The 10,000-nt window shown below is 43.7% G+C and overlaps 1 protein-coding gene across 4 annotated transcripts in view; it reads right to left on the reverse strand.

Annotated features, from left to right (window-relative positions):
* The window catches only part of LOC143027552 (uncharacterized), a 182,300-nt gene that overhangs the window by 106,323 nt on the left and 65,977 nt on the right, over positions 1–10,000 (reverse strand). The window contains exon 1 of one of the 4 annotated variants that reach the window (XM_076188856.1): positions 8,215–8,320. The exons of 2 other annotated variants lie outside the window; for them this stretch is intronic. The gene's annotated coding sequence lies outside the window, so the exon portion shown is untranslated. Of the gene's footprint in view, positions 1–8,214; positions 8,321–10,000 lie in introns of those variants that run through there. One more of the 4 variants, XM_076188855.1, reaches the window with a different exon arrangement.

The raw sequence follows: 10,000 nt of genomic DNA on the forward strand, positions 1-10,000 counted from the left end.
GATTGATGGGATTTGTTTGTGTGTGCACTCGTTTCTTTATGAAAGTGTCATATCAAAACAAACGTTTGAAGATTCTTCTGCCAGGCATTGTCCCTAAACGTTTTATTCATTTTTTTTCAGTTTTATTCAACAATTTATTTACCTATTTATTCGTTTATTTATTGTAATTTATTATTTATTTATTCATTTATTCATTGACTTGTTCATCTTTTATAGTGCGGCTCTATTCAGTTCTCTATACAATACTCTCTAACTGAACTTTCTAAAATCAAGAAGTTTCTAAATATTCGAAAACGAAAAACTCCAAAACCTCCAAATATCAGATAATCATTTTTATTCTAATATTCTTATAAGTCTTAGTTCCCAGTACTGGAAAATTACGAATATACGACAATTGCAATTATTGGAAACTTTTGATCATGGGAAAGTCCTTCCCAAGGAAAAAGCTCACCAAGGTGAAACTCAAGTCAAACACTGAAACAGCCTTCGGGTTGAGCCTGCTAACCACTAGACCACCTCAATCACCCCCCTTCCCCCCACCCCCCTCCCCCAGGCCGCAAGTGTTCAACACAGAGTCGTCGACCACGTGTACGTACACCAGTTGGTAACACCACGTGGTTTTGCGTCACGCCACGAGCACGTAAAGAAAGATCGTCACTGCCACGTTCACGTGAACAAGATGCTGAGGTACGGTGTCACGTGACACTTCGTCTGGCGATTCTATTCAGTAGTGTGCCACACCCTCGGAAATATAGCCCACAACAACAGCAACAGCAACAACATTTACTCCAATACAATATCAATGTATGTTCCAAAGTAATAATAAAAATACTACTACTAATAATGATGATAATAATAATAATACTAACAATACTACTAATAAAATAATAATAGCAGCAATATTAATAAAATTATGATAATAATGATGATGATAATAATGATACTACTACTACTACTACTAATAATAATAATAATAATAATAGTAATAATAATAATAATAATAATAATAATAATAATAATAATAATAATAATAATAATAATAACAATAATAATAATAATAATAACAATAACAGAAGTGGTAATGATATAATAATAATGATAATAATAATTCCTTAACATGCAGAAGAGAGAGAGAGAGAGAGAGAGAGAGAGAGAGAGAGAGAGAGAGAATGCGAGAGAGAGAGAGAGAGAGAGAATGCGAGAGAGAGAGAGCGAGAGAGAGAGAGGAGAGACACACACACACAGAGAGAGAGAGAGAGAGAGAGAGAATGAGAGAGAGAGAAAGAGAGAGAATGAGAGAGAGAGGGAGACTGACAGAAAGATAGAGAGAGAGAGAGAGAGAGAGAGAGAGAGAGAGAGAGAGAGAGAAAGAGAGAGAGTGAGTGAGAGAGAGAGAGAGAGAGAGAGGAAAGAGAGAGAGAGAGGAGAGAGAGAAAGAGAGAATGAGAGAGAGAGAGAATAAGAGAGAGAGGGAAACTGACAGAAAGAGAGAAAGCGAGGGAGAGAGAGAAAGAGAGAGAGGAAAGTGAGGGAGAGGAAAGAGAAAGAGAGAGAGAAAGAGGAAAGAGTGAGAGAGAGAGGAGAGAGAGAGAGAGAGAGAGAGAGAGAGAGAGAGAGAGAGAGAGAGAGAGAGAGAGAGAGAGAGAGAGAGAGAGAGAGAGAGAGAGGGGAGAGAGAGGGAGAGAGAGAGAGAGAGAGAGAGAGAGAGAGAGAGAGAGAGAGAGAGAGAGAGAGAGAGAGAGAGAGAGAGAGAGAGAGAGAGAGAGAGAGAGAGAGAGAGACTCGCTGCAAATCATCTACCACGAACTGTCTTCAGAGTTCAAATCTTGAAGTCTTGTAGTAGCGGGTTGTGTTGAACAGCCAACACGCTCTCTTATCACTGAGAAGCACGTAAGAGTAGAGGCGAGAAGGAGGGAGAGAGTTCAGTGGCTCGACGCGCAAAGCTTGCAGAAGAAAACAAAATTTAAACTTCAAAAACCCGTTCTGTTGACGACGGAAAGCAAGATGGCCACTGGTAAACGTTTCCCCATATTTAAGCGCGCATGCGCATCCCCATACAAGTATCCGATCTCCCGTATATATCTGTTCGTCATTAATGATGTATATAGATCCAACTTTGAATAAGTAAAATTATGAAAACTATCATATAATGGAGAAATATTCCAGAAACGCTACTCAAACCCGTACTAGGAATTTGACTCGTGCAGTCTTTACATTTCCCGGGCCAAAACATCGCCTGGGCTTGTGATTGTTCCTTTTGCGCATGCGTACGTCAAGCAACGCAGGTGTGAGGGACTGAACCAGACCGCGTGGGGTCGGTTTCACTGGGACAGGTGTGGTGCAGGTGTTGAGGCAGGTGTACACGTAATAAGGTGAAGAGAGGTGAGGGAGAGAGGTGATCATTCACGTATGCTTGGGAGAGAGCGGGAGGAGGAAAAGAGAGAGAAAAAGAGCGATGTTTTATGGTATGGCAATGAAAGAGAGAGAGAAGAGGACAGCCAATGCAGTGTAGATACAAAAAACACGTCGACTTATGTAAGAGATCAATTATACTAAAACAAATTAGAAAAACATAAATTCGACACGATTAGATATAAGAGAGAATACAAGATAAAAGTAAGCTATTAAAGGTTTCTTAAAAGATATAAGAAAAGATAAGGAAGATATGAGAAAAACAAAAAAGAAAAAACTGAGCGAGAAGTAGACGTAAACAATGTAAGGAATACAAAACGAATACAAACAAGAGGAGGAAACGAAGACAAAGAAGAGAGGAGGAGGAGGAGGAGGAGGAGGAGTAGGAGGAGGAGGAGGTGGAGGAGGAGGAATAGGAAACGGGAATGGGACAAAGAAAAAGTAAAATGTAAATAAAATAAAATAAAAAAGCGAAAATGGCGTAGGAAAAAGAAGAAAAAAAAAATGGAAAAAGGAGAAAGGAGACCAGAAGGGAAGATAGATAGAAATGAAGATACAATAGGAAGGGAGCAGAAAGAAGAAGAAAAACGAAGACGAAATCAAATAAATAAATGAATAAAACAGAAAACCTAAACGAAAAGACAATAATAATGATAATATTAATAATTATTATATTAACAATAATAACAATAAAATCATATCAATAACAATAATAACAGTAATGATACTACTACTGATAATAATGATAATATAAACAAATAAATTAAATAAATATGAATACTGGAACGGACAATGAAAACACATGTAAACCACGCACAAACCGCTGCGGTTCAGTTACATTGTAAGTCAATGAAAGCGTTCACACAACCGCGGTTTTTTTTTTTTCTTTACTCTGTGGTACCATCGTGTTTTCCGCGCGGTTCCATCCGCCTGTGTGAACAGGGCCTAAATGCCGTCAAGCAACCTTATTCAGCCGAAGGCATCCTAAACCGCGGTGATGTATACCCAAGCCATTACTAAGTTTCGTTTCGCACGTATCGACTTTTCGCCGTGCGCCGTCCACGACACGACGTCGTGCTCTCATGAAACCATGAGTGTATATGGACGCACTGACACATCGTCGTGGTCGTACCTTGTGAAAGCGTTCAAAGTCACCCATGGCTATTGGAGAGCACGACGTCGTGTCGTGGACGGCGCACGGCAAAAAGTCGATACGTGTGAAAGAAGCCTTACCCTTCCCAATAGGAAGTCTTTGGACTAAGTATTTTATTCTGGTTAACACCAATTGAATTTATTCAGCCCAAAAGGGGGGGGGGGCAGTGGAGTGGTGGTAGATCTTAATTGTAAGTGCACAGTCGCCTCCAATTCAACGTTGATTCTGTTTCGGTGCCCCTGACGAAATGTGGCAACGCAGGTTTTGTTTACTATATCATGAATGAACGTATCTTTGAGTTACCTATTCATCATTATATAGTAACAGTTAATAGTCTTCGTATATGTACAATTGCTATATTGCCTTCCCTCCTCCCTTACATACCCCGTGGTCCTGTCTCCTCCCATTATGCATGCCGTCAGGTGGTTTTATTTATTAAGACAACAGGGCAGGACTCGTAGTCACGAATTCAAATTGGACAATTTTAGATTTAAGAAGGAAATAGACGAGAAATGGTTTACCTACAGTGTGGTTAACGAATGGAATTGGTTGTTTAAAGAGAAGGGATATGAAACTGCCTAGTGTAAGCCTTATGGTCTCTTGCAGTCTCCTTATCTGGTGTAACCCCTTGCGTGCTGGGTGGTACTTATCATTTTATTACCCCTGCCGTCTTGTGATTTTATTCATCCCTGTGGGAAGAAGTTCTTATGGAATATTTTGTTTTCTCTAAAATAATAATAATAATAATGATAATAATAATAATAATAATAATAATAATAATAATAATAATAATAATAATAATAATAATGATAATAATGATATAATAATAATAATAATAATAATAATAATTATTATTATTATTATCATTATTATCATCATTACTATTATCATTATTATTATCATCATCATCATCATCATTATTTTCTGCATGAGGGGACGGAGAAGGGGGGTCGCCGATTTAATGAAGCGGCCTTGCTGCGGATATGCTGTGTCTTGCAACACTGCCTCTGACCCAGGGCAGTGGACAAGATGCAGGGATGACCCGTCATCCAGGAGGTGCCAAAATAAGAGGGAGGGTAGAGGGTGGAGGGGAGTGGAGTGTATTTGGGAGATGGAATTGGTGGGAATGGTTTTTATGTCTTTTTCTTTTTGGCTACCTCCCTTGTAAGGGGGAAAAAGCCTTTGGTATATGTATGTATGTATGTATTAATATCATTATTATTATTATTATTATTATTATTATTATTATTATTATTATTATTATTATTATTATTATTATTATTATCATTATTATTACTATTATCATTTTTTAAAACGACCGAGCTATGAAGATGATTCCCCATAGATAACAGACCAAATAGATAAAATAAACCAACAATTAAATAAGTAGATAAAATCAATCATACATTAATGATACATCTGGAAACAGCCCAAACAAAAACACATTTGTTATAGCAATGAAGGAACCAAAGGTATATTGAGGAAAAATGGGGTTGTGTGTGTGTGTGTGTGTGTGTGTGTGTGTGTGTGTGTGTGTGTGTGTGTGTGTGTGTGTGTGTGTGTGTGTGTGTGTGTGTGTGTGTGTGTGTGTGTACATATGTGTAAGCAATTTACCCAGATCTTGGGCCACGTGCAATACTCGTGATCGACAGCTATTACCCTTCCGGATGAGAGCTGCTTTGCCTGTACAGTCCGACCTATGCGTATTCCTGTGACGTTATGCTCACTAATCCTCTGCTTAAGGAGGACAGTAACGGTTTGTCGTTTTGTGAAACTTTCATGTCCCGGGCCTGCAGAGTTGGTAGTCCTCGACATTAACCACTAGACCAGCAAGCCGCGCTGTGTGTGTGTGTGTGTGTGTGTGTGTGTGTGTGTGTGTGTGTGTGTGTGTGTGTGTGTGTGTGTGTGTGTGTGTGTGTGTGTGTGTGTGTGTGTGTGTGTGTGCGTGTGTGTGCGTGTAAACATGTTCACATGACCGCTTACATACATGCGCGGGGTCACATGTGTCCTCATGTTTTCGCATACGGGAGTTTATATGCGTGTGTGCGTACGTGCGTGCGTGTGTGTATATGTGTGTGCGTACGTGCGTTGGCGGGCTGGTTGCCCCCATCTTCGCTCGGTCATACAGACGCACACACGAACGTATACACGCACACACACACACACACGTACAAACACACACACACACACACACACACGTACAAACACACATACACACACACACACACACCAGTGAAAACATATGGTACTATAAGATCGCATCTCTTAATCTGTATATTACTATTAAGTAAATACATTTATGTAAATACAATTAGGTACACACATACACATACACACACAAAGTATCTAGAGTTAAAAAAATACAACACATGCATACATACGCACACATACAGACACACATACATATGCACACATACATACATTCATACGCACACATACGCGCACACACATACACACACACACACACACACACACACACACACACACGCACACACACACACACGACATTTTCCTTGTTTACCAACGTTACTTAGACTGACTTGGTTACTAAACGTTACATAAGAACCCTTGTAACGGGATCCCGTTACACCGAATCATATTCTTCACTGTCACAACATTTATCACTACGTTACAATGCGTCACAACGACGTATCACGTCACATGTTGACGTTACATCACTCCGTTACACTCGACAAGGTTGACGTTACGATGTTACGTATCGTCGCATCATTGGCACCAGTTAGCACGTTACACTTTCGTGGTGCCATCGTCGCGTCGCGATGGCGTCACCAAACACTGTAACGTTGGAAGTCGTTACACCGTTACACACGTTCATATTTATACTTTGTCACTAACACTGTCACATAACGTTTCACAGTCGACGTCACAACGTTACGTCTTGTGACATCACTTTCTATTAAAGCGTTGCTTTCCGTTACCTTTGCCACCACGTTCTGTGTAACGGTCACATGTTATAGCCGTTACAGGAAAAGGTCACATGATCACCAGTGACTGTAACGAACGTTACGGAGAGAGCGTTACGATACGATATGTGTGTGTGTGTGTGTGTGTGTGTGTGTGTGTGTGTGTGTGTGTGTGTGTGTGTGTGTGTGTGTGTGTGTGTGTGTGTGTGTGTGTGTGTGTGTGTAACGGTAGCGTAACGGAAGAGTGTTACAAATGGCGTAGTGGAAGAAGAGGACGAGGGAATGGAAGCAGAGATAGAAGAGGAAGAGGAAGAGGAAGACGAGGAGGAGGGATAGTAGTAGGCGGGGGGAGGAGGGAGGAGGAGAAGGTGGGAGTGAGGAGGAGATGGGAGGGAGGAGGAGGTGGAGTAGGAGGAGCCTTTGAGAAGATGGAGTTGTAGCAGGTGGAGTAAGTGTGGAGGTGGAAGGAGGTGGATGGAGGGTGAGGGGGAGTGGAAGGGTGAGGGGGAGGCAAAGCGAGCGTTACTTTACATATTTTGTTCTGTCTAAGAACAGGAGATTTTGTGAAGTTGACGTGGGGGGAGGGGTAGGAGGGGAGGGGGAGAAGGGGGAAACAAACGATCAGAACACCCCCACTCCTGTTTATGGGGGGCTCCGTCCCCCCCCACTACATAAAAAATCACGCGTCCTTAGCCAAAATAGAATAAATAAAGTAAGTCAATGTGTTGTATGATAGAGGCAAAGTGAGGAAAAGGAGTGAGGCAAAGAGGAGGAAGAGGAGGAAGAGGAGGAGGGAGAGGAGGAAGAGGAGGAGGAAGAGGAGGAAGAGAAGAAAAAGAAGAACTGAAAGGACAGGATACGGAAGAATTAAAGAAAATAGGGAAGTGGAAGAGGAGGATCAAGAAGAGGAGGAAGAGGAGGAGGAGGAAGAGTAATAGAAGAGGTGGAAGGAGTAAGAGGAGGAGGAGGCAGCCGTAGTAAGTGGAGGAGGAGGAGGAGGAGGGGAAAAGTAAGAGAAAGAGAAGAGGGAGAATAAATAGAAGGAAGAGAAGGAGGAGGAGGAGGAGGAGGAGGAGAGGTTGACTAAGATGAGTAGGAGCTGGCGCGGGAGGAGGAGGAGAGGGAGGAGGGGGGCGAACGAGGCGGAGTAAGAGGTGAAGGAGGAGAGGAGGAGAGGAGGAGGCGGAGAAGGAGGAGGAGGAGGAGGAGGAGGAGGAGGAGGAAGAGGAGGAGGAGATGGTAAACACAACGTCCGTGACGCAAGAGGGGAGAGCTGAGAAGTTCTTTGCACTCGAAGCTGTTGGAGGAGGAGGCTCTGACAGGACCTAAGGGCAACCCCCACCCCCCCACAACCCCCCCACCCCCACCCCCAGAAGCTGTAGTAGTACTACTACCAGGGTCAGGTTACAACCAGCTGTCCTATCACAGCTGGTTGGATAAGCAGGGAACCCGCGCTACCCGAAGAGCGATGACAGCGCCCTCTGGATCGGAGGGTCTGCCGAAGAAGGCGACGAAGGAGGGACGGGGGGAGGGGGGGTGCACGGGGGGGGGAGAAGGAAGCCTTGGAGAATGGGGTAAGATGACGTGTAGAAATATCCACCAGAAGAAGAAGGAGGAGGAGGAGGATGAAGAGGAGGAGGAGGAAGAGGAGGAGGGGCACAGCGCCTTCCCGGCCCGACGACCTTCCTGAAGAAGGCGTCGACGGAGGAATAGCTAGCGACTTACCCCATGATGCGACGGCGAGACGTAGAAGGACGAGGCTCCGGCGAAGTCCTGTGAACACTGCGCGAGCGTAGAGCCTCTTGCTCCAACTCAGCCAACTCACCCGCCAGGACGACTGGTGGGGAGGGAGGTGGGGAGCGAGCGAGCGAGCGAGAGAGAGAGAGAGAGAGAGAGCTAGGGCGCGAGAGAGAAACGGGGGAGGTAGGGAGGGAGGGGAGGCGCGGGGGAGGTAGGGAGGGAGGGGAGGCGCGAGGGAGGGAGGGAGGGAGGGAGGGAGGGAGCGGAGTCAAGTGCAAGTGCAACATAACCAACAACGCTATCCTCCTCCTCCTCCTCCTCTTCCTCCACCTCCTCTTGCAGTTCTGTCCAGTGATACTCCTCCCCTCTTCTCCCTCCATCTCTCACCTCCACACCGCGCTCGCTCCTACTCACAGTCGACCTCTCCTCCTCCTCCTCCTCCTTCTCTTCCTCCTTCTCCTTCTCCTCTTACGGAGCGATCGAACACAACTCCTTTTTTTTTCCTCCCTATTCCCTCCATCCACATTGACACTCCTAGGCACTCCACACATATACACACACACACAAAACGTAACTTCAGGAATACTGATACCTGACAGGTCACATTACTATATACGGTTGAATATGGACCAGCGGGTCACACGCAAACATGTTATAACACGTGTTTGATTAGGTCATTGTCAGGCTACACGCAAACATATTTTGCCGGTCACATTATATTGCATCATCTAATGTGCTTGACAGGTCACATATGAACACGTCAAGACGTGTTGAAGTTAACATGTCACATGACCACACATCACACACAAAATGATGATAATGCAACTTCCCTGGGTACGTCACAATGCAACGTGACGATATCTGTCAGGCTAGCAGGTCACACACCGATGGGTTGTTATGTTTTACGATGTATCAGGTCATCCTCTGAGGTTAACAAGTCAATGAGGTCATGTGATGAAGTTATGTCACATGTGTTCGATGACGTCACGTTATATCATCACACTACTGTCATATTGTTGTATGACATCACTCTTTACATACACTAGCACGTCACATACAACTCATACAGTCATTGCCAGGTTCAAATAAACTAACAGGTCACTCAGCCTTGTACAAAACACAGTATAGTTCTAAAGTCACATAATTATGTCTCACAGGACCACAATTTTAGGGCCTACACTTACAGGTCACATACATACATTCAACCTAGTATATCATCATGATTGGCAGGTCACATAAAAATGGGAGGTCAAGCCAATACAGGTCACTCAATCTTGTCCAAAGCACAAATTGAACCTAGAGTCACATATGCTGCGTGAGACCAGGTCATATAATCATATCTATATTCAGGTCTGACAGGTCACTCCAGTCACATTTGCTCCTTCATGCTTTAACAGGCCACATAATGTGTTGAGACATAAAACTGACCTAAAATGCAGACCATTTGTCTTCAAGATTGGCAGGTCACATCAGGTCATGGGAACAAAATGCACGAGCTTTGGTATGTGATTACCCACCCTGCTGCCGCCAGGCGATTTTATTCATTTCTAGAGGTGACCTACCGGGGCTGAAGTTCTAACCTAATCAACGAAGCTAGTTAGTGATGTGACTGTGACTGGTTAACTGGACAGAGAGTATCTCTGGTTGATGGACAGGCCGAACAGGTTGTCTGGGTCAAGTGGATTAGGTCACGTGATTTGGACTAGGTCAAGTGGATTAGGTTAAGTGATTTGGTCTGGATTAAGTGGATACGGTCAAGTGATTTGGACTG

Source organism: Oratosquilla oratoria, chromosome 8 (genome assembly GCF_046742065.1).
Source record: "Oratosquilla oratoria isolate Oo_2021 chromosome 8, ASM4674206v1, whole genome shotgun sequence".
NCBI lineage: Eukaryota > Metazoa > Arthropoda > Malacostraca > Stomatopoda > Squillidae > Oratosquilla > Oratosquilla oratoria.